Consider the following 23,244-nt stretch of genomic DNA (forward strand, 5'->3'; position numbering starts at 1 on the left):
TATTAAGTAGCTTCTATGTCATAAATGGTACAGGCATCAAAATTCAGGAGCACCAGGATTGATTGCTCTTCCGTTACTCCTCATTTGTGAAAGGCAAAATAATTCACTAAATGCACTTTGTAAAATGGTAGTGCTGGAGAAACCAGTTTAATGATGGCCTCTTGGACAGAACTACTCCTCCTTCTTGGATCTCACCAGTTTCTATGTCTCCTGTGCTGGTTTTGGCTGGAATAGAGGTAATTTTCTCCACAGTAGCTGGTATTGTGTTATGTTTTGGATTTCTGTTAGAAACAGGGATGTTTTCACAAAGTCCTTTTCTGCTTCTTACCCTAATCCACCAGTGAATGGGCTGAGAGTGCACAAGAAACTGGGAGGGGACACAATCAGGACAGCTGACCTCAACTGACCAAAGGGATACTCCATACTATATGGCATCATGTTCAGCAATACAACTAGAGGAGGAGGTTGGCCAGGAGGGCCACTGCTTGGAGACTGTCTAGACATCAGTCTCTTAGTCATGAACAATTTTTTTCTTTTGCTTTACTTGTCCTTAAGTTTTATTTCTTTTCCTTTTCAGCTTATTATATTTTTTTTTTCCATTACTAAACTGTCTTTATCTCAAACCACTAGTTATCTTAATTTTACACTTCCTGTTCTCTCTCCCATCCCACCAAGGGTGGGGAAGAGTGAATGAGCATCTGTATGGTGCTTAGAGCAGGATGGAGCGCTAAACCACAACACTTCCCCAAATGATTTGCCAAAACACAAGGTTCTGAAAAAAATCATGATCTATTTAGGTTGTGTTATTCACAGACCCAGGTACAATACCACATAGAATGAAATCTTGATATTTCAGCTTGGAATAGAACAGCAAAATCAGTGAGGTCATCTTCAGGAAGGAAAGAAAAGCAAAGAGGAGAGGTGAAGGAGAGATTACTGAAGATTGTCTGAAAGCTCTCACAGGCTCAACATGTGCTTAGCGTCACAGGCTGTGGATATCTAGAAATAAAACATTTGATCCTCTCATTAGAAGATCAGCTCCCACGAAGTCACATGGCTGCTCCTTACCAAGCTCATATTGCTCATTAAGTTCAGATAGAATGAAATTGCTCTAATAAAAAGACTCTTTTGCAGTCTTTTTTGCCAAGAGCAAAACAGATACACTCTTATTTCTCTCATGCTAACCTAGACATTTTTTTTTCCCCAATTTGTCAGCTGGTTTGTCGTGGGACAGTAAAAAAAACAACAAACAAATTGCTCTAGCAGTACAACTGGCATGTCCAGTTTGATGGCTACACAATTTGGTGAAAGCCAGAACACACTATTAATTGGGCACACTTTGAAAAGATATTTGACTCAATGTATTATACCAGTGACAAAAAAGACAGCATCCAATGGTGCGGCATCTTTTAAAAATGGCAGCACTTTTTCTATGTATCCAAACAAAGACTTCCTTATCCCTAACTTGAGTACTCCTCCCTATTTGGGACTGGAATTCCTGACTCCATGCATTTTGAGCACAACACAAAATATAGCCCTACAGTCATACTACTCATAAGAAAAATGCATGATAACTCAAAAAACAACAAACAGTTCCTTGATTGATACCTACTTATTACATACTTGTCCTCTGGTTTCTAAAGCAGGGCTCCTAAGAAGGTGGAAATTCTTGCCAAAGCCTTTCTGCCTCCTAAGGAGTCACTGCCCCACCACATACCTCCTCATTTCAAAGCATAAGCTCACACTGCATTGTCTCTTTCTTCTACTCAGCCTCCTACTTTCACAGTAGTTACAGAACATAACTATCTTTGAGACTTGACAAAACTATGAGAGCTAGTTGAAATTAACCTAGAGTTTAAGAGATATTCATAGGGTGCCGATGATGGCCCCAAAATACACACAGCACCTCACAGAGAAAGTGAAATGGAGAGGCAAATGCTACCAGCTTGTTACTTGATGGATCATGTTGGTAGTGCGATGTATCCTTTTTATATGCAAGATAAAAAGACCTTCCCTCCTTCCTGTACTTCTTCCTTAAAAATTCTATACTGCAGAGAAAAACGTTTTTCCTTGGCCATTTTCTTTGTCTTGATACAGCTCAAGAGGGGGGACACGTTAAAGACTAAGACAGAAAGCCACACAACTCATTTTAAGTGGAAGGAATCAGTCTTTTGACCAAACACATCCATGCCACAGCGAGTGCAGCAGTGGAGACAGGGACATGCAACACTACAAGTATCCAGAATTGTGATATGCCCACTACATGTAACCAATCTGCCTGTGCCAGGTGCAGTATCAGCTTCTGTCACTTCTGCCTTACTATCTTCTCTTGTAGCACAGTAGCCACTTGCACAGATAGCCACTACAAATTAGGTACACCTTACTACTCTGCCTAGCAAGAGCTGCCAGCTTCCAGCCTTGCTCTGCAATGGAAATGCAAATCTCTGGCTGAGGATGTCAAAGCAGCAACAAAGTGAAAGAGGTATATGACAAAGATGGAAACTCAAACATACTAGGAGATGGAAAGCATAGGGTTAGAGTCCTGTATTCCGGTAGATGAGCAAGGAGAAATTCTTGCTAGGGGGGAAAACACACAGTAGAAACACTCCTTCAATGTGTACTCCTTAGCCAGAGGCTGCTGCCTCTGAAACAGTAAAATAAACTAACTTTTGTACTGTACCTTATCTAGAAGCTAAATCTGCTACAGCACAAAGTCAGTACTGCAAAGAAAGCAGCTACAGGCAGGCTTGTATTCTAAGAAAATAAGAGTACATTAGGATTCAAAAAGCATTGACTGTGGGAATATATGTTTTAGGCTACGGAGAATTCCGAATAGAAATGCAACATCTGCAAGAGGAGGGCAAGAGAAAAAGCCTTATCTGTATGCTTGTGTCTGTAAAAGTCAAACATGATTCCATACTAAAAAAAATCACTGCAGTATTTAATACAGCATTTTTGGTCTGAAATGATTTGATTTCATCTACACACAGTCTTGAAACTAGAATTGAAACCAATAATAATTAGAAGCCTATTATCTCTTTCACCTGATTTTATCACAATACAGTTATTCGCATGTGGTAATTTTTTCTTCTTCTACTCTTACATTTAAGCCACAAGTTAGATCTAAATTTGTCTTCCTAACTTCTGATTCTGAAATATTCAAGCAGATTTAAATCTGGGATGCCATGTACATCCAACTAATGGTGATAGATGTCGAAGTGAAACTTGGCTATTTTAACTTCAAGTTGTCCTAATTAGTCTTCTCATTAATGCTCACTGAAACATATGAGAAAATTCACACTTCTTGTCAGAGCATATTGCTTCAGTCTGCCTTGACTGCAGGCTCAGTTGGAAAGACAACCCATCTGCATTCTGAAACATCTCATCATGAAAAGCATGAAATTTAGAAATTTCATTGAAGAGTCACAGAATCGTCACAGAAAATCGTCACAGAAAATCATAGGGGTTGGAAGGGACCTTTAGAGAGCATCTAGTCCAACCCTCCTGCAGAAGCAGGGTCACAAAGATCAGGTCACATAGGAACATGTCCAGGTGGGTCTTGAGGACCTCCGAGGAAGGAGACTCCACAACCCCTCTGGGCAGCCTGTGCCACTGCTCCATCACCCTCACAGTGAAATAGTTTTTTCTTATATTTAACTTTCTCCAGAAGTTCTCTGTCTCGAGCTGAGGAGCCCAGGATTGGACACAGTACTCCAGATGAGGCCTCACCAGGGCAGAGTAGAGGGTGAGAATTCGGAAAGCACCATGGAAATTAAATGACCTCTGTAATCTGTAGTCATGGGAATAAGCTCCATCTGGATCAATCCTGCCAAAGACCACTTTATCCAAGCAGTAGATTTTTCTCTTCCAAGCAAATGTCTAATTCAGAATTAGAAGTGCTGTCTTCTCAGCATTATTCAGTTTTCACTTCACTAAGGTAGTATTCATTTGAAAACAATAAACATTCTAATTAATGAAATTAATGAAAAATCAGAGACAGGAGAAAAAAAAAAGATGCAACTAGTTGCTCTTGGTTTTACTTCAAACAACATCAAGATTTTACATCAAATTTTGCTGTTCAGCTACCCTTATAACTTTCAGAGGGAGTCATCCCTAAAGCACCTTTTTAATAGGCATGACATTTTAATACCTGATCCAATTGTTCCAAAACCACATAAATAAGAGAATTAGGGAAAAAAAAAAAAAGATACTCTGAACATGCTATTTCTTCCACATAATAGCAGCAGATGGAATTTAAAAATTAACATTTCACATAGTTTTCTTACTATCTTGCATCACACTTCTGAATTATTTCATTACTGCACATCTGACAAAAAATATAATAGAATCAATTTTGGACTTAAAAGCTTGATCAGAGAGAGAACACAGATACTTTCTTCTCAAAGAAGATGAAAAGAAAGAAACCCTCCAATATACAGTTAATGAATGTCTCATCATTTACATTTCCCTGTGCTATGCTTTTAAAATCACTAGTGCCACCTACTTTTACCATAACTACAATAAAATCTCTGAAGCTGTTTCTCAGGTACACACCAGCACTGTTCAGCTAGTTGAAATCCCTATCTGTTGCCCAACAGTCAGTCATAGCACACAAGAGACAGTGAAGTTTCACTGTAACCCTTAACTTCTTTAACTGCAAAATGACATTAATGCTCTAAGAACCCTCATCTACAAGATATACTTCTGTATGTGACTACTTCTTCACCGTTCCTGCAAAGATGTTATCATACAGGAATCACTTAATACAGTTACCCAATACTAATCAAAACCAAAATGCATATGTGTATTTTTATGGGATGTATGTGTATCTAATGCCACTGAAAACAGAACTTTCCATGTGTGAAGGACTTTGAAATTTGATATTTTATCCAGGGTATAATTAGAAAGCCTAGACCTTGGAGGAAAACACCAGTATTAAAAACAGCTGACATTCTCTTCCTGTCCTCCCCTCCCATTCCCCTAAAACACTGACATATCCCCAGTCCAGGAAAATAAACTGAATTATTCTTGATAATCGAGCAGAAGTTAAACACAGGAAGTCAAGCCTCTATTATACAAATTAACGGTCTTGAATCTGGCCACAGCTAAGTGTACAAAAGTTCTTACATTAGTTACATCAGCTTTTCTGAACGATTCTCTGAACTGTTCGGTAACTTGTAACTGCATGAACCCCCACGACAAGCGCCAATCGATTCCAGTGGGCAACAAAAAACTTACTGAAGGGGCTATAAGTCTTCATTCTACCGTGCAAGCATGTGGCTACCTCTCAGAAAACCTTTCCAAAACTGCTGCTTTCAACACTACGTGCACTTGCTTCTCCTAGGAGTTGGTAAAAGAATAAAGACCACGGGATGATATACCATGGCAGTAATATTTATGCTACACTTGTTCGTAACTACCCACCTACAAGTTGGACTAGCCTTAATAAATCAGTAATTTGTGAAATTTCAAAATGGACAGGCAGGAGGAGGCTAGCCCTAGCAAAAACCTCCCTGAAGAGACTGACTCAATAGCCTCTGGAGGCAAAAGCATGCCTTTTCAGGGTGCACTAGCAGTCACATAAACAGCTTGGTTGGTTTTCACTGCTTTTTATCTTCTGAGTTTGTTTTTTTTTCTTACTGTCTAGAAATCTTCACAATTCTTTTTACAAGCCCTGTTCATATTACTTCAAGTTACACTGTGTCCAAATATGAGGCGAATGGAGGAGGTCTCCACAGGTATCTCTTCTAAAGAATAAAAACATACAAGCATGCATCAGAAAAGGAAGCACTGCAGACACAGGAGAGAACTGTTCAGATGTTTAACAAGCTCTGTATGAGAGAGTGAGACCAAAGTTCTCACTCAATTCCTAGACATGATTTATGAAGTATTGTGTTTGAAGAGCAAGGAACAACAAGTCATAACTAACAAAACCTTCTTAGAGGCAAAATATCATTTAAAATAAGACAATACTAAGTACTAAATCTATACCTTCAAAAAAAAAGTCAGCCATGAGGTATTCAGAAGCAAGTTGAATTAATGTTCTTTGGAAAAAAAGAAGGAAGTTGGCTTCCACTGTCACCAGTTACCATACTGGGAGTGTCTGTCAGAACTGGTTTATGTTAGAAATTGATAGCAAACTACAAGTCACTTCTACTTCATTTCAAATTAATTCCTTCAGAATTTTCTGTAATTTACTCTATTGCACAGTAAAAGAACATAAGTGGCACCTAAAAATCTGCCATTTTTAAAAACTGAAGTAATTTACAGTCTCTGTAAGTCACAAAAAGTAAGAATAGTACAATCCAGCATAATACAATTGCAAAATTAAAAGACTGCAGCTTAAACAGTTTTCAAAAACTAAAGCCATTTTGTTGCTTTTACCACCTCCCCTCATACTGCATCATCACAGAATAAGCTGTATGATGAAATACTGGTAAAACTACTACACTTGAGCAATGTTATTGTAGAGATATGGAAGAAGGAATAAATGGTAGGTCAGCCTCACAGGCCCCCTCTCAAGCTACAGAAGTCAAGAAATACTACAAGAAGAGTTTAAAGGATTTTTAGCAAAGAGCAGAAAGCAGTGCAGGAACGAGTAAAAGCTGTACACAAAAGTATCAGGGTAGTACGTCCACTTATTCAAGGAAGGAAATGCAGAGATAAAAGAGTTCCAGCAAATGGTAAATGGATTCTCATTCATCACTAGGAAAAAAAGGAATTCTATAAACTTAAGAAAATAACAGAAATTCTCCAAAGATACCCACCTAAGTACTTATGAACTGCTCATTTGACATCATCTTCATTACCCACCTCCACAGTTTATAACTTTGCTTTTTTCCATTTGCAACATCTCATAACCCTTCTGGCAAACTCACCTTTTCCCTTGTTTGTCAGGGAGGTGGTAACGTAGAAACAATCCTAATTAGCTTAAAAAGCAAGTATAACACTCTCAGCTTGCAAAAAATACAAAAAAAAAAAAAAGGACTAGAAAAAAAAATTCTAAAGTTTGTTTAACAAAGCTTAATGGAAACCGATTGTCACTGAACAAGAGCAAAATCACCCCTTTCCCATAAACAAAAGAAAATTTAATGGAAATACACAGTACGAAAACAAGGACATACAAGTAAAGTCCTGTTTCCAGCCTACCACATAAAAAGTTGCCTTGCTTCAGTCAGATTTGTTTCCCCAAAACAGAGTACTGACAAGGAACACGCTCTCTGAAAGTTACTACTTCAACTGTATTCAGTTATAATACTGTACTGAAATACTCCTTCGTAAGTCTGATCTTTGACTAACTCTCATCACAACATAACAGACTCTCCAGCTTTATTTATTTAAAGAGTTCTGTACCATACTTGAGAAGTCATCACTATACACCAACACCAGGTTTCCACCACACCTTCTGATGGACTTGACAAAATCTCACACTAGAGAAGTTAACATTGCAGCAACAAGGACAAGCAATTAAATTACATAGCCGACCACACAGTAGGACATCACCTCCTGTGAGCTCACCTCTAGCACAGTGGTCATTTCAAGAGTCAAAATTACCAATTCTATCACTTCAGTTAGATGACGACAGGCAATCTGAATATTCTCCCACAGAATTGCACAATGGGTGATCAAACTGGAATCAGTGCTAAAATGATGCACAGAATAGAGATTATGCATTTGGGTTTTTTTAGAAGATTTTACACTATCAGTTTACAAACCATTATGCAGGAAGGAGACAAGCTTAGGCAAATGTGTTACTTCCTGTGTTCCACTGCAGTTAGGTTAGAGGTTGAAGTCCAGAAAAGATTTCACAGACTGCATCCGATCAGTGAGCCTAAACAGCAGGTAAGCCTAAGAACAAATTTTTATTCCGTATCAGTCACTGAGAAGTTAGTTATAACTGCTATGGTGCAAGCTTGCAATGGCTATCTGCTAAATTCACCTACAAAGACAAAGGCTAACCAAACTTATAAAATCTTTTCAGATGAGAAAACTGAGGCATGTTAAAATAGAAGTAGATCTTAACAGAATAAACCTCATTTTACCAGAATAAAATAAACCTTTTGATTTATGCGTTTTGCCTCCTTATCCCAAAGGATCATCACAACCCCAGTCAAATAAAGGATGCTCTGAACAATCATTTTTAAAGTTAAGCAGAAACTACCACACAAAGTGACATGCCATCCTCAACACTTGCTCTTTGTGCATCTCCGCCCACCACCTCTCCAGCATTCAGCTTTGGTGCTATTATTACTGCCTTACAGTACCTGATAGAGATCTGTGATACAGTATGTTCATCAGCTGCTGCGTAAGTACACGAGTAATGCACAACTGGCCATGCCAAGTAGTACAAAATATAATGTATAAAATGTGTACTCTTGTTCAGTTTCTACTCTTCTACATAAAGAAACTTTGTACCTTATAATGTCTTTTTCTTTACCAGCAAGCTGGAGTTATTTTTAAGAAATAGTTATATAACTAAGTGGAACGATTTTTTAGATTAACAGGTTCTATTTTTAACCCTCCAGATAAGAGGATAAATATTCCAGAACAGCAGTCACGTAATCAGACAGCTTCACTTTGTTGAAGTAAAAGGATGAGTGAAAACTTACACTGCCACAGGGATTTTTCTTTCCTTTGTAGTTGGTTGTTTCTTTTCTCCGAAACATCTAAATTTAAAATTGCATTTGCCTTTTTATGAAGGCCATCTATAACATCCAATTCCATCTTCCAACAACAAGCACTCAGCAGTGAAGACATGCTGAAATCAAATATCCCCCTGGGACCATCATTAAAAGTAATGGCTAAAGGAAAAAGAACACTATGGATGTCACAGTATATCCTGTCTTTTTTCCTCTCTGAATCTGCAAGATATCCATGCCACAAATACCACCCACTTCAACAGCCACCTCTTGCTGTTATTATTTCTTCATCCCCAGCTAGGGATAACTTGAAAAAAATTGGAGTAGCTTGGTCTATCAGAACAAAAATCCATCTCTTCCTTCCACAAGATGAAAGTCCTATGTAGTTTTTTTTCTCTGTAAGAGAACATGCAGTAGCAGAATGTACACCTAACCCTCCACTTTCCTATAACAGTACAGGCAGAAGTTGTACTTTTTCAGGGAAACTTATTTGTATGATCCTATCTCTCAAACTTACTTCAGGTGCCACCTCCAACAACAGCATGCCCAGACCAGCCAGGCTGATGTGTTTCAGCAGCAAAACCACCCCATCTACGACATGAAGACAGAATTAGATGTATGTGAGGAGAGACTCATATGAAGAGATTTAAAAGGAGAGACTTTTCCCAACCCAAGGGATCACAGCAAAATCTGAGGGTTCCCAAGAGTACACTATCATTCCATGAAGTTAAAACGCCATTGTTGACCAATGTTGCCATTTTATTTGCAAGCACATGGAAAAACAGAGCCTACAGTTTAATGTCAAACAACTTTAGAAGGTTAAATCCCACTTTCAGCATCCAAGGACACTGGAATTCCTGGCTATGTTTTTGAGATCATTATCATATATTACTGAAAGTTTAATCCTTGTTCCTACTACAATGGTTTTTAGATTACAAGTATCTTATTTAGACTCATCTTGTACTCATTCTGCTCACGATTAAGCAGTGCATCTCTTATTCTGGTTCCAAGTCCATCAAGAATTGCTTTCTAACAGGAACAGCAGCTGCAAGTACCACATGTACACATCTTTTAAGTGTCTCCAGGAATTGTGACTGCACAACTTCCCTGGGCAGCCTGTTCCAAAGGCACAATAACTCTTGAATGGGTGACCCTTCCAACTATCACAAAGGCTTCTGTACAGCAAGAGTACATGAGTATAAGCTTTTACCCAGACGGAAAAGTAAATCCTCTCACAGGCAGAAACAGGTGCTATAAGCAGCCACAGGTCCAGAGAGGCAGGAGAATATTGCTTGATGGCTTTCACACTGCTGCATAGCAAGTTTGCCTCTATCTCCTCCTGCTGAAGACAAAGGTCAGGCCAGGCCACCAAACACAGCCGCTTGCTGCAGCATTGCCACTGCTATGTAGAACTTGAAGCAGTTAATGTAGCACAAGCAATTTACTACCTAAAACTTTGGTAGAGCCTGCATCTAACAGGAAACCCTTCCACAAATCATCCCAAAAATTCAACTGCTACCTCAAGAATTAATTTAGCTCACTGGGTATGTCTCTCTCCTTCAAATGCTGATCCTCAAATGGTAACACAGTAATCAGTAGCTTCTATGTGCAACAGGGCTGCTTAGGATCTAGCACTCTTGGTCTACACAATTAGTTACCGAGACTTGGGAAAAGGCAAGATATTAAAAATCAAACTGACAAAAAAAAACACACAACACACTACACATTAAGAAAAAACTCCACAAAATGCACAAAAGAGCAAAATACAATATTGCAGAAGTAAATGTCTCTATTTTCCAACTTGCAAGTTGTTAGCTTTGTTATTCTACCCTTCATTTACTACAGAAGACTCTCTCACCTTCCATTACAGTTTTTTGGACTCTTTCAGTCTTCATTAACAATCAGCTGTCTACGCCACATCTAGGGCACCATCTGGAACCCAGCTCCGGTCACAGAGGATTAATCTTAAATTGGATTTGAGCATAGCTGTATATCCTATAGAAAAAGTCACTTTTCATACTTCAAGTAATTAAGCATCCTTATTACCTTTATTTCCAAAATTAATTACTTCCAAAACGAATAACAGGAGGCAAACTGTTAAAACAACCAGCCTGATGTCACTTCATAAACCGTACCTGCTTCTACTCACTGTTCTCTTCTGAGCCATACTGCCTTCCCCAGTATAGTGTATGTAGTTTCAACTACACAAATTCAAACAGAACAACAACAAAAAACAAACCTGTAGGGGGAGAAAACCCATCTGGAATTCTCCACATTTTTACATAGCAACCAAAAACTTTACATTCCTCTTACTAACAGGATGTTTCTGAAAGCAATAGTGGAAAGAAGGTAAGGAAAAGTTACTGAAGTCAGGCTTACAAAACTGATAAACAAATGTGGTAAACCCTCAGTTTTCCTGCATCATCTGTCTTCCACCATTTTTACTCTAACTTCTATTTTTTTTTTTTTCAGATAGATCTGTGAAGCAATGATGCTAAGACTGACAATAACTGAAAGTTGTTCCATTCTACTACATCATTTCTCTACAGCAAAAGACAAAGGAGAGGGATTCACATTTCTGGAACAGTCAAACAACCCTCTCTCCAACACCTCCATCATCCACACACATACATTGAGGAATTTTTTTTTTGAGGATAGTTAATAGTTTGAGAATATGAATAATAAATTGGTGAAATTAGCAGCGTTAATTCAGAGGCTATATTTAGAACTAAATCTCATGCTCTTAAGAGGATTTCTTTACTATAGAAAAGGAACCTTCCCTCAATAAGGGAACTATACTTTCTTGCACGTCCTCTATCAAAGAAACTACGAAAGATAATTCTAAAGGTTAAAAAAAAAAAAAAAGAGAAAATTCTTATGCATGTTACCATCTGAATAATACTACTCTGAAGTTTCCCATAATATATATGCAGATCTTCAAGTTTACCAGGGGTTTTTTTGCCTGCTAGTAGTCTGTCTAAAATAATGATAGCTACACATTATTCATCTGAACCTGTACCTCACTTTTATTAGAAGTGTTCTGAAAAACTAAAGGCCATTTGTGTCCTTTGAAAAAGCTGGCTGAAAGATCTAATTTTAACTATTAACCCATGCTTAAACAGATAACACCCCAGGGGAGAAATGCGTAACACCCAATATAGTCTTTTATCCAACCTTTTCCCAATGAAAATACTTAGCTTTATAAATCCTTTACAAAACCCCTCACATTAACAGCAGCTTATTACTTCTCCATTCATTCACCAACAATTAATTTCTAAAAAGCTGCTGTTTCTCCCTTCACCACCTATGCCAGAGAGAAGTGTTCACTGAGATTACAACAATTTGGAAAATTTTAAGAATTAGCATGAAAGTGACAAATTAAACTAAATCATAAGAGAAAAAATATTGAATTCATTAATTACGATAAATGCTTAAAAAGCATGTTTCTCATCCTGAAAGACTGGAAGTTCCTTTGTCAGCTTTTATAGATAGATGTCAGGTTATCATTTGGCCACCAAATCCATCCTCCCTGGTATGAAACACAATACTTGCTACAAACGATATAAACAGTCTCAGATTAAAAGACTTGATCCACTGTAATCAAACTCCAACTTGCATGTTTGAAAATTTCTGCTGTCACTGAAGACAAAACTATGCTAAAGCCTTTGAAACAAAAGGCAACAACACGCATGGAGTCATTCCTTGGTAGAGTTTTGTGTGTTGATCACCATAAAATCGGTTTGGCATTTCAACTGCCAACAGTGGAGTTTACCTAGCACCTAAATAAGATGCTGTTTCAATACCAGCATGTTTCCCTGAGTACCTGTTGAATCTCCAGAATTGCTGAGGTCAGCCTTCCCATTTACACAAAGCACATCATATGACCTAAGAACTGCAAAGTTATTTTTAAGTGCTGCTATCTGTATTGCTACGCAACCAAACACTGCTGTTCTGTTTTAATACTATCTAGGAGTTCACTATTTACTATCAACTGACAATCAGGGTTATATTTTTCTTCAAAAAGTTTGGTGATCACTTCTCTTTGCACTCTATGAAAACTGGAAAGCAGAGAGTTTACATGTCCACTTTGTTTTCTGATGAACACAGTTACGAGTACACAAGTGGAAGAGAACTGAATGTTTCAATCACTGCCTTCAATGGTGGAAAGAATTTAGTGTTTAAATATTTATTTCCAGTTGTTGGCTAATGTATTTCTTCTTATGTGACCTGATCTAGGTGAACCTGCTTCTGCAGGTGGGTTGGACTAGATGATCTCTAAAGGTCCCTTCCAAGCCCTACCATTCTATGATTCTGTGATTTATAGTACTCATCACTATGGCATCCAGGCACATTAGCAGTGCTTTGGTCCACATGAGTGATACAGAACTGTTTCTTCTCCACTCTATAACCTATTATTTAACACTTCAGTTGTGGTATTACTGGCACAGCATATTCCAAAAACAAAAAATAGAACTCAATTTCAGCTTTACTTTTTGATCAAAAGAAGCAGGAAACAACATGTATCATAAAAGCTGGCATGGCAGAAGCTGTCTTACCAGGACCTGCTCTCTGGCTCTAAAACAGTCAGGTCTATAAACCCTAGCCCAGAGACCCTGAATTGTCTACTTGCAACAAGTATTTTTAAATGACACTTAAAAAATATTAATTTGTCCAATGATGTTAAAAAATGAAGTCATCTTTCAAGCTAGAGAGTCAGAACAGAGCCATTTTGCGCAATGCAGTAGCTAATGTGTTCTCCAGTGCTACCTAATAGTATCAGTAAATCCCTAACACAGCAAATTGTAATGGCATTCAGCCCACAGCCAAGCTACCAGGCTGAAATATGAAACTCTGCAAAGGGTTTAGAAGCTACATACAGATCTTCCTATCACCACTCAAGTGATAGAAAGCTAATAGCCTCTCTTCTAAAGCTGAAGTGTGTTAACAAATGATTTCTGGTAAGTCAAAACTATCATGCTTCACATTCCATAAAGTAGTTTATATTTATATAAAATACATTTTAATAAAATATTTTTATAATCAATCACTGCTAAATTCCTTTTCACATCTTAATCTCCCTACAAATGCAAGCACAACTACAATTAACAATACTGAAATTATGGAGCAGTGAAAACAACTGTATTAGTAACAGAAGCAGCTGTTGCAGCTAGTGTTTAGCAGAAGTCTTTTTTTTTTAATCCTGTCCTCTACTGCATTTTAGAATTTTAAATTCTCTCTCATTACAGGTCAAAAAAATTAATGTTAAAACAAAAAGCATATTAACTGTGTTACAAAACAGTAAGTTTAAGAGGTAAAAAAATCACCTTACTTCTCTGATACATGAGTTTGGAAACACAGCGCTGCATCATGTGTCACACTCACTAAGTCCCACACATTTATCTCCCAACAGCTGGAATAATACTCACTCCTGTAAGTAAATCTAATTAATATTCTTCAACTTCTACAGTAAATTAAGGGTATGCTACTCCCATGGGAGTATAGTACTCCCAGAGTCATATAAACAAGATCTCTTGGCAGAAAGTCACAGGTGTGTCTAACAGACTATGCTACCTGCCAGAACTATGTATTAATATATACTCATAATACTGCTATCTACTCTCAAACTCCCGTTTCATTATAAAACCTCAGAAATGCTTCAAGAGCTTCTGAATTTTTCACATTCTTCATCTCCTCCCAAAATATATCATCTCATCCCAATTTCCACTGAAAAATAAGTTAATTTACATTTCTTCCTATTATTAAAAATTAACTCACGGGTAAACACAAAACATGCAGTTTTTGCTAGTCACTCATTATGCCTACATACACATTGTATCTTTCTATCACTTACTTATATTAGTCTTAACATTAAGAAAAAACAATGCAACTCTCCCAGACTTCATTTTACAAAGGAAAATGAGAAGTCAGCAAAAAAGGACAAAGGTATCACAGCACCATCTCAAAGGTATCCTGAAAGCACAAAACCTACCAGTATAAATCAAGGTCTGTTTTTGCCTTACTTATATTACATTTTATTCTTCTTTAAGCCAAAATATAATTCTCCATTTACAGGAACTGAGTCATTAGTAACATCAGAAGTTATGACAAAGATCATAAAACAGCAAGAACTAAATTTTCACTACTTTCCTGTTTTTTAAAAGGAACTGACAATGAAAAGCAACAACCTGGAGCAGTTGTGTCATCTGTGGACTCCATGTAGAGCTAATCCAGATGAGTATCCTGTACTGGAATCATCTACCATAGTCACGTCAGCATCAGAGTGAGATGACCACATGATTAAACGTGAGAGGATCCACAGACAGGTCTGAACATGAAAAGCATACCTGTCCTGTGAACTACATAAGGCACATTTGTTTTCCCCCTCTTCTCCCTCAGTCCCAGTAGGGGAGAGTGAGCAGTAATGAGACCTGACCAGGAACACTGAAGCTGGTAACACTGATTGGAACTGAAAGAAGAAATGTAAGAAAGTTTAGACCATGTGTCACAACAACAGCACATTTCTAGTTCTACAGAAACCATGAATCACTTCATTCAGGAACTTCTGTATGTTTTATTAGATGACAGATGTCCAAGCAAACCCACAAGAAGTGCTATTGTTTTCTTCCCTAGTGATTTTTTTCATCATCTTTTTGCTGCTAGTTTAGCCTGGGCAAATGAGTTCTTCCAGAAGCAGTATCACTCAACAGGACAAACTTCCAATGTAACTTACCAACCTAAGAGAACAGCTATGATTTCCAAGACCCCATGTCCATCAAACATGCAAACAATCCAGCCTTCCATTCAGTTCAGACCTTTGTGGATCTGTGACATCAGATTCACATAAGCATGTGTTTTGGGGATGGATCTTTATACTCTGAATACATATTTTTAATTCTCCTCCCCAATGGAAAATAGCTGCATTCTATACCAAGACAACTTGCATATACACTGAAATAGAAAGTTTATAGGAGTTTAAACACCCTAATTCACAGTTTATTGCCTACTCAAGTTAACTTTAGATGATGAAAGTAAAATAATCTACACAAACCACTAGTGCCTATTACATAGACATTCAGCACAGCAATAAATAAAGGGTGGATTCACAATTATTGCTTTTAAGAAACCCATTAAAACAAAGTTAAATAAAAATATAATTATATTACACTAGGCAATCTTTTCTTTGTATGCTCATTTTTCTCAATATCAGCACCACAGACTTCCCAGTTTACTACCGCCAAAAGATTTTAAAAAAAAAACAGAACCACCACCAAATCAAAACAACATCCCTCTCCCCAAAACCAGCACATTTAATTTGAATTCTCAGTAGTCTCCAAACTTTTTTCAACTAGACTTCTTCTGGCTATTAAGACTTCTTTAACACATAATAACAACTGATGATCATGGGTGCCCCAGTGAATCCAACTCCCTTTCTGTGCACTCTGCATGTGCTTAGTTCTAATTAGCTCAGCTTGAAAAGTGAATTAAAACCTTGCCGTCACTCTCAACAGTAGAGTGTGTACAGATGGCTGATGCAGTGAGAAAGAGTACTTCTGAACATATCACCTCTCAAAAGGAAAAACTTTTTCAAGAAATATCTGTTAAAAATTGTCTGTTCTTTACAATTTCTTCATAAGATAGAACAATAAACTAAAATTCTGCCCAGAATCTCTAGGTGCTCCTATAGAAAAACCTACTGAAAACTTCCTGCTACTTCACATAAAACATGCTATTGTTTAACTCCGCTTCAAAAGATAGTTCCATTTTTGAAAACACAAGGTATTTTTAGCCTAAACCCAATGGAAAAGGATGTGCCACTACAAGTTTATCATAGTTCATACAATTTAAGAAACAAGCATAGATGTTCAAGTCTTCTGATTCGCTGACGATCATCCAGAGATAAAGTCATGCTGGAGACTTAAGAAGAGCAGCTCAAACACAGGGCAGTATGCACTGTTCTTCCAAGTAAGACATCAAAAATATCTTAACCTGGTTTATAGTACCTAGACTGCCTAAAAACTACAGGAGGTAATGCTGAGCCAGTACACAGTTCTGGACAGAAGGAAACCCATAACCCATTATCCATCTACTCCACTTCCCCAAAAACAAATACATAAATAGCAAAGTTAAATGTATTGATCACACTATTCTTGGTAGTAGCAAACAATGAGGGCCAGTAACCAAAAACTGTGGCTTGGAAGGTTCAGGCTGGACATTTGGGAAAAAAGTAAGTCTTCATACATCATCATGAAGTACTGGAACACGTTACCCAAAGAGGATAAAGAACCCAACAAGGTTTTCAAAAAGTCAGCCAAAATCATGCCTGACCTCGTCTGTGTCAGTGATGGTCCTGCTCCCATGAAAAGGCTGGAAACTGTGGTATTTTCCAAACCCCATTTCTAGAAGTCTACAGCATGAAAGTATCCACTGTAAATTCTTTCAAAACACCAAATTCCTTAATAATTTACCCATTAAAAAACTCTGAGTTAAACTGTTTGCTTCCTAGTTTCTTTTCAGGTGAGCTAGACTGCAGCATTTAAATTAGTAAACATCAGGTGAGTTGCTGGTAGCCAACTTACACCCAGGCAGAATATGTCACAGGCATTCAATGACAGGTGTACCACACATTTAAGAAGTGATTATTATGTCACAACTAGATCATCATCTGGTAAGATGAAATCAGATTTTTTTTTTCCACTTATCCATTTTTCAGAGACATACTGTTAAGGGGAGTAAGTTGTGATATGAAAACAGCAGTGTTATTTCCTCCAGAACAAAAGCTCGTGGAAAAGGCCTTCTGCAATCTTGCATTTGTTAGCAACATCCTTACAAGCTTTCTGTTCAAGGTCACAAGAGTAAAAAGAAATTGGAATTGGAATGTCAAGACAACTAACAACAAGGGAGATGATAATTTATGTTAAGTAATCCATAAAGGGAATAGATTACTAACACCTGCCAAGTATCTTTTATTGTTACCACTTTTTCCATTCCAAAGACTAAGAGTCTGGAGGAACACTAGGACAGAGAACAGTACACAGAAGGGGATGCAATTCCTGACCACCACAGGCAGACATCCACTGAACAAGAAGAAATAGCCCTGAAATTAGAAAAATTACTCCTGTATCTTTTACAAGAACTCTTGGGCTTGTATTAACCCAACAGAATCAGACCATTAAGTCTTTGCTCTCATCCTCCACCACTGTAACACAATCATCCAAGTTTACAAAAAAAAAAATTCATTTCTCTAAGAAATACATTGATTCTGCATGAGACTTAAAACCCAAAAAAAACCCCCAAAACCTACAATAAAAAACCCACAATCAAATTTGAGGGTGATGGAGCAGTGGAACAGGCTGCCCAGAGGGGTTGTGGAGTCTCCTTCCTTGGAGGTCTTCAAGACCCGCCTGGACATGTTCCTATGCAACCTGATCTAGGTGAACCTGCTTCTGCAGGAGGGTTGGACTAGACGATCTCTAAAGGTCCCTTCCAACCCTACCATTCTATGATTTTATGATATAGATTGAGTTTGCCTAATTCTCTTAACCAAGCCAGACTAAAACACAATCTTTACAAAAACATCATTCTGGTGTTCACTGAAACTTCAGAAAAGCTGCAGTGAGGACTGCTGCCCAAGAAAGTTTTTGGATTAGCAAAAATAATACATTGTATTTTTTCTTGCCAATCCTCTTTCTCCCTCTAAGAACATATGTAATTTTATTCTTCCATACACACATAAACTGCCTCATTTTTTTTTCTCATCTTGATAGTTCATAGACATTTTTAGAACAATACACATTCACGGAAGATACTTTAGAGCTATGCAACTAATATCTCATAACAGGGTTGCCTCAAAGCATTTTTCAGCAGAAAAAGCTTTAATATTCATTAAAAAGCTATTAATTACATAAGTTACATTTGTTTTCATAAGCAGAACAAGTTAAACTTTTCAACCAATTACACAGGATAACTACAATATGAAAACATAAAATTTCAGTGGAAAAGTCATCTTTAATGGAAGCTATCTCCCTCCAGAAATTTCAAAGCAGCCAAGAGGTAAGAACATACTTTAAGAGGTTTATTATCAATAGAGAATACTACAATAAACCAGTAAACATTCACAAAGCCTCCATGTGGTCACTTCATGAGGATTTGGTATCACTAAGGAAGCAAGGAACATTGAAGGACTTCATAGTAAAACAGAAGAGCTGTAAATTTTGTTTGTATTAAAAACATGCAGAACTAGTAACAGGGTTAAAAATTCCAAATCAAGGGGGGGTTCAAATCATAGGTTTCCTCTTAAAGGGGCCAATATTATGCCATCCACAGGACAAGGCTTAATTTCTGCCTACTAAGTAAATGTCTCTCTGGACAAAAGGAAAACCAGCCTCCATATTCAGACAAAAAGGGATCTAGAAAAAAGTTAAAATGAAATAAAAAGAACATCATAGGCAGAGTATCTGAAGCATCACACTTCTGTTCTTTCACATTTAAGTTTGAGATGAGAAGAGTTTCCCTTAAATGAAACTGAGAGAAATGGACACAAGTCCCAACTCAACCTGCAATCAAAAGGCTATTTAATGCTCTCTTTCCATGACCAACCTGCAGCCAGAAGGGAAATTGGGCCTCCAGTTTTTAGGGGTTTTTTTTCCCCTAGCAGTAACCAATGCTATTGATACCATCTGTATCTCAAAGCCACAAAAAACATACCTTAAACAATAAGTTCATTTCAGCCCAGTTTCAAATTCAGTGCAGCTCTCAACCCAAATACTACCTGCTGATCTTCACAATTGGTCACCTGGTCACCTGGTGCTACCTGGCACACCGAAATTAACATAGTAAATATTTTATATGATAGGACAAAGGGCAACGGGTGTAAGCTGGAATATAAGAGGTTCTAAAGAAGTACAAGAAAGAATTTCTTCACTGTGCAGGTGATGGAACACTGAACAGGCTGCCTAGATGAGTTGTTGAGTCTTCCTCTCAGGAGACATTCAAAACCCACCTGGATGAGTTCCTGTGTTACCTACTCTAGGTCCTGCTCTGGCAGGGGGTTGGACTAGATGATCTTTTGAGGTCCCTTCCAACCTTTAAGATTCTGTGATTCTATATAAGCAAGAATTGCACAAAAAAGCTCTGTCCCTGTGTTTTTTATAACCAAGACTCTCTTCAGACTATGTACAGATTTCTTCCAGGTTATTTTAAAATAGACTCTACAATATTATCTTGGCACACAGTTACAAAGCTAGGTTTCAAACATATTCTCACCTCCACTCCTCCGATACATTTCATACCAATTCCTCCTAAACACAAGTAGATTTTGAACAAAGAACCTTCTTTCACGACATCCCAAAACCTTTCCTAATGGTAAGAACGAAGAACTATAAAATTACTAGCCATCAAATATTATATTTGCTTATATACTTCTGCATTGGAAAGTCCTTTTTTTTCTTCCAATAAGACCCAAAGTTAATGATTAGTTCACTTCTGCACCCAGTCATTGAAGAAAATTAAGTAATGTCAAATACTTGTATTTACAGTGTATTAATAACATGCTACTTTTAAATTATTATTTCTAGCTAAAAATACAAGAGAATTGTAAACCTGGGCAAGTCAGCTATTACAAGTAAGCATACCTAACATGAGACACAAACCTTCAAGTCTACAAAACTTCAGTAAAATTACATCATAGTACTCAGTATGAGGTTGGTGAAAAAGGTCACAGATTCTAGGTCACATGGAGACTGAGAAGCAGTCCTGAGCTAAAACTCCAAACAGCAGCAACAGGTCTTTTTTTGCTTGGAAGGAGGCCAAAAAGCAACTCACTCTCTATATCACATCACTACAGTTTCTCCCTCAAGTGTTCTACTTAGTCTATATGGAAAAGGATTAAAACAGAGTTTTTTTCTGCAGATAAGGCTGAAAGTGCTAGTTAAATATGTACTTTCAATACTGAATAGCTACAGAATATGTTTCCAGTATTCATACAAAGGCAGTTTAAGGCTCAAAACGTTCCTCTCTTGCTGTTCTCTGAAATTGGTCTCACTCCTATCTGCTTTTTGAGATCTTCGAGTTACAGAGGTGACAAAATGCAGGTCAAAGATTTTTTTTTTTTTTTGATGTTACAACACCAAGGACAAGCACAAAGTCCTTCAGCAAAATCTCTCAGCAAAAACACTCAATAGCTGGTATGCCCATATCTCATGATACTAACCAAAATATAAACAAGATCATTGTACAATGCCCTTTGTTTTCCTATCATAATGCAAGATAATCACCACACTCAAAAAAACCACAGGTTACAAGACATTAAAAACAAACAATAACTCAAAATTTCAACTGAGCATGATGCAAACAATATGGAATAAGAGGCAGAGATTGTACTGGGTTTGGCTGGGCCAGACTTAATCCTCTTCATAGCAGCTCCTGTGGTGCTGTGTTTTACACTGGTGACATACCAGTGTCTTATCAATTGCTGAACAGTGCTTTCATAGCGTGAAGGCCTCTACCACCCCAGCACGCAGTACAGAAAAGGGAGGGAAAGGACACGGCTGGGATAGTTGACATGAAATACTAAAGAGATTCCATACTATGCAGTGTCATGCTCAACATTGAGATTGGAGAGCAGGGGCTTTTTTCCCCGCCTCAAAGTATTTGTTACTTGGAGACTGTCTGGACATCAGTCTGCTGATGGTGTGTTTGCATCTCTTGATTGTTGTTTGAAGTTTTTCTTCCCCACTTATTACAATTGTTTTATCTCAATCCACAAGTTATGAGTTTTTTCCTAGTTTTTGCTCTACTGATCCTCTCTCCTATCCCACCGAGGGAAGGTGAGTGAAAGACTGCATGGGGGCTTACAAAACAGCAGGGGACAACTCCACACCACCTTTAAGTCATTCATCCCAATATAGCTCAGTGACATAGCTTCCAAAAGACATGACAAGATTATTTTTTTTGCACAATATCAAAGTGAACACTGCCAAAGTAAACACAATTTATTTTCAATGTGTTATTTCTTATTAGAACAATCACAAGTCACCTTTTTAAAAACAAATGACTAATGATAGCTGAAGGAAAAATTCACAGTGTTCACTGGACAGAACACTCCCACTAGCTAGAGAAAAATCCTGCTAGTATTTTTTATGAGACAAACTGAGCGTGTGCATATTATGAGCTTTTTTTCTATGGACAAACTATCACAAAAGAAGGTAAATTATCAAGGTAACACAGTAGAACATTCACATGTGGAACTGATGAGTGCCTTTAGTTTACTTCAAGCCAATTTCAAATTCAGAGTACAAAAGTACACACAGGGAGTAGGCTATTGTAATTTGAAGCAACTTCTCTTATTGAAGTTGAAATTTATTAGCATCATTTTTTCTTATCCTGGAATAAATCCTGGAAATAGATTACTAGACACCTGAAATAACCTGTGTTTTAATTTTGTTAAAACAAAAAATCTCAGAAAAACAGTCAAGCTATGAATATTTATATTCCCTTCAGAAATATAGACACTTCATTCCAGCAAGGGATAACAGCAGTTCTTCTACAAGGATCAGTCTAATTCAGCCTTAAGTGAAGCACACATTTCTAATTATCAGCACAGATAATACACAAACAACACAACAGAGCCGACTCTCAGAGGACAGGACACTGCTTCAGACATGAGACTTGGCAAGCAAGGAGGAAGGAAACCAAGAAAGAATGGCTCAAATGTAATTGTTTTCTCTGCTCCAAATGATCCAGTCTACTTCACCAAACTTACACCAATACTTGCCTGGATCCAAAGGCACGGAGATTAATGTCAACTTAATTAAGTTCAAGGACTTCTCTGAAAATCCATCATTTTCCAAAATCAGAGAACAGCAGACAGGGACCACGAAGTATTCTGCCAGCTTTCAAGATCTAGGAACCCTGTGCTACTGTCCTTTCCTGACATCCAGACTGGCAGTGCAAACTATACACATTCTGTGTTCAGATCGGTACACATTCTTAGTCCCATTATCTTTCACATCATGCTAAACAAACGAACTCCCTCAAGATACTCAGAACTAGATTTTGTCTCCTGAAACTCAATTCTGCCTTTCACTATATTCAATGGCTATATTTATTAACTTTTTCCTTCAGCAAAAAGAATAAAATAAATAGTTAAAAAGCCACGCTTGGGATCTGCTGGAAGAATGCTCGAAATAGCAAAATCAAATCACTTTGGAGCTGGCTGTACCATGTTCCCTGGCATATCAAGAAACACTACAATTACAGTCAACTAATTAGATTTTTTTTAATTCATTAAAAAAAGGTAGCATTCAGATCAAAATGAGGGACAAGAGACTCCTCCAGGTTTCATAACATTAAAACAGGTTCCTACTCTACCAATTGTTTCAGAGAACTCATATCTACACAAAATACAGTGACAATATACCAGGCATGCTTCATCTGGTCCATGATAATCCCTGAACCACCACTTGTGAAAGTCCTCTCCCAGAGGTAACCTCTACATCTAGCTATATATTGTATAAATTGTGAAAAGATCATGCGTATTCAAATTTCTCTACGGAAAGCAGTAGAATTACCATTCATCTTAATCAACACTGGGGTGTCTCTGTGTGCG

The 23,244-nt window shown here is 37.6% G+C and overlaps 1 protein-coding gene across 2 annotated transcripts in view; it reads right to left on the minus strand.

Annotated features, from left to right (window-relative positions):
* The window catches only part of CEP85L (centrosomal protein 85 like), a 113,484-nt gene that overhangs the window by 69,541 nt on the left and 20,699 nt on the right, over positions 1–23,244 (minus strand). The window lies entirely within an intron of this gene.

This window comes from Colius striatus, chromosome 2 (assembly GCF_028858725.1).
Source record: "Colius striatus isolate bColStr4 chromosome 2, bColStr4.1.hap1, whole genome shotgun sequence".
In the NCBI taxonomy this organism is placed as follows: domain Eukaryota; kingdom Metazoa; phylum Chordata; class Aves; order Coliiformes; family Coliidae; genus Colius; species Colius striatus.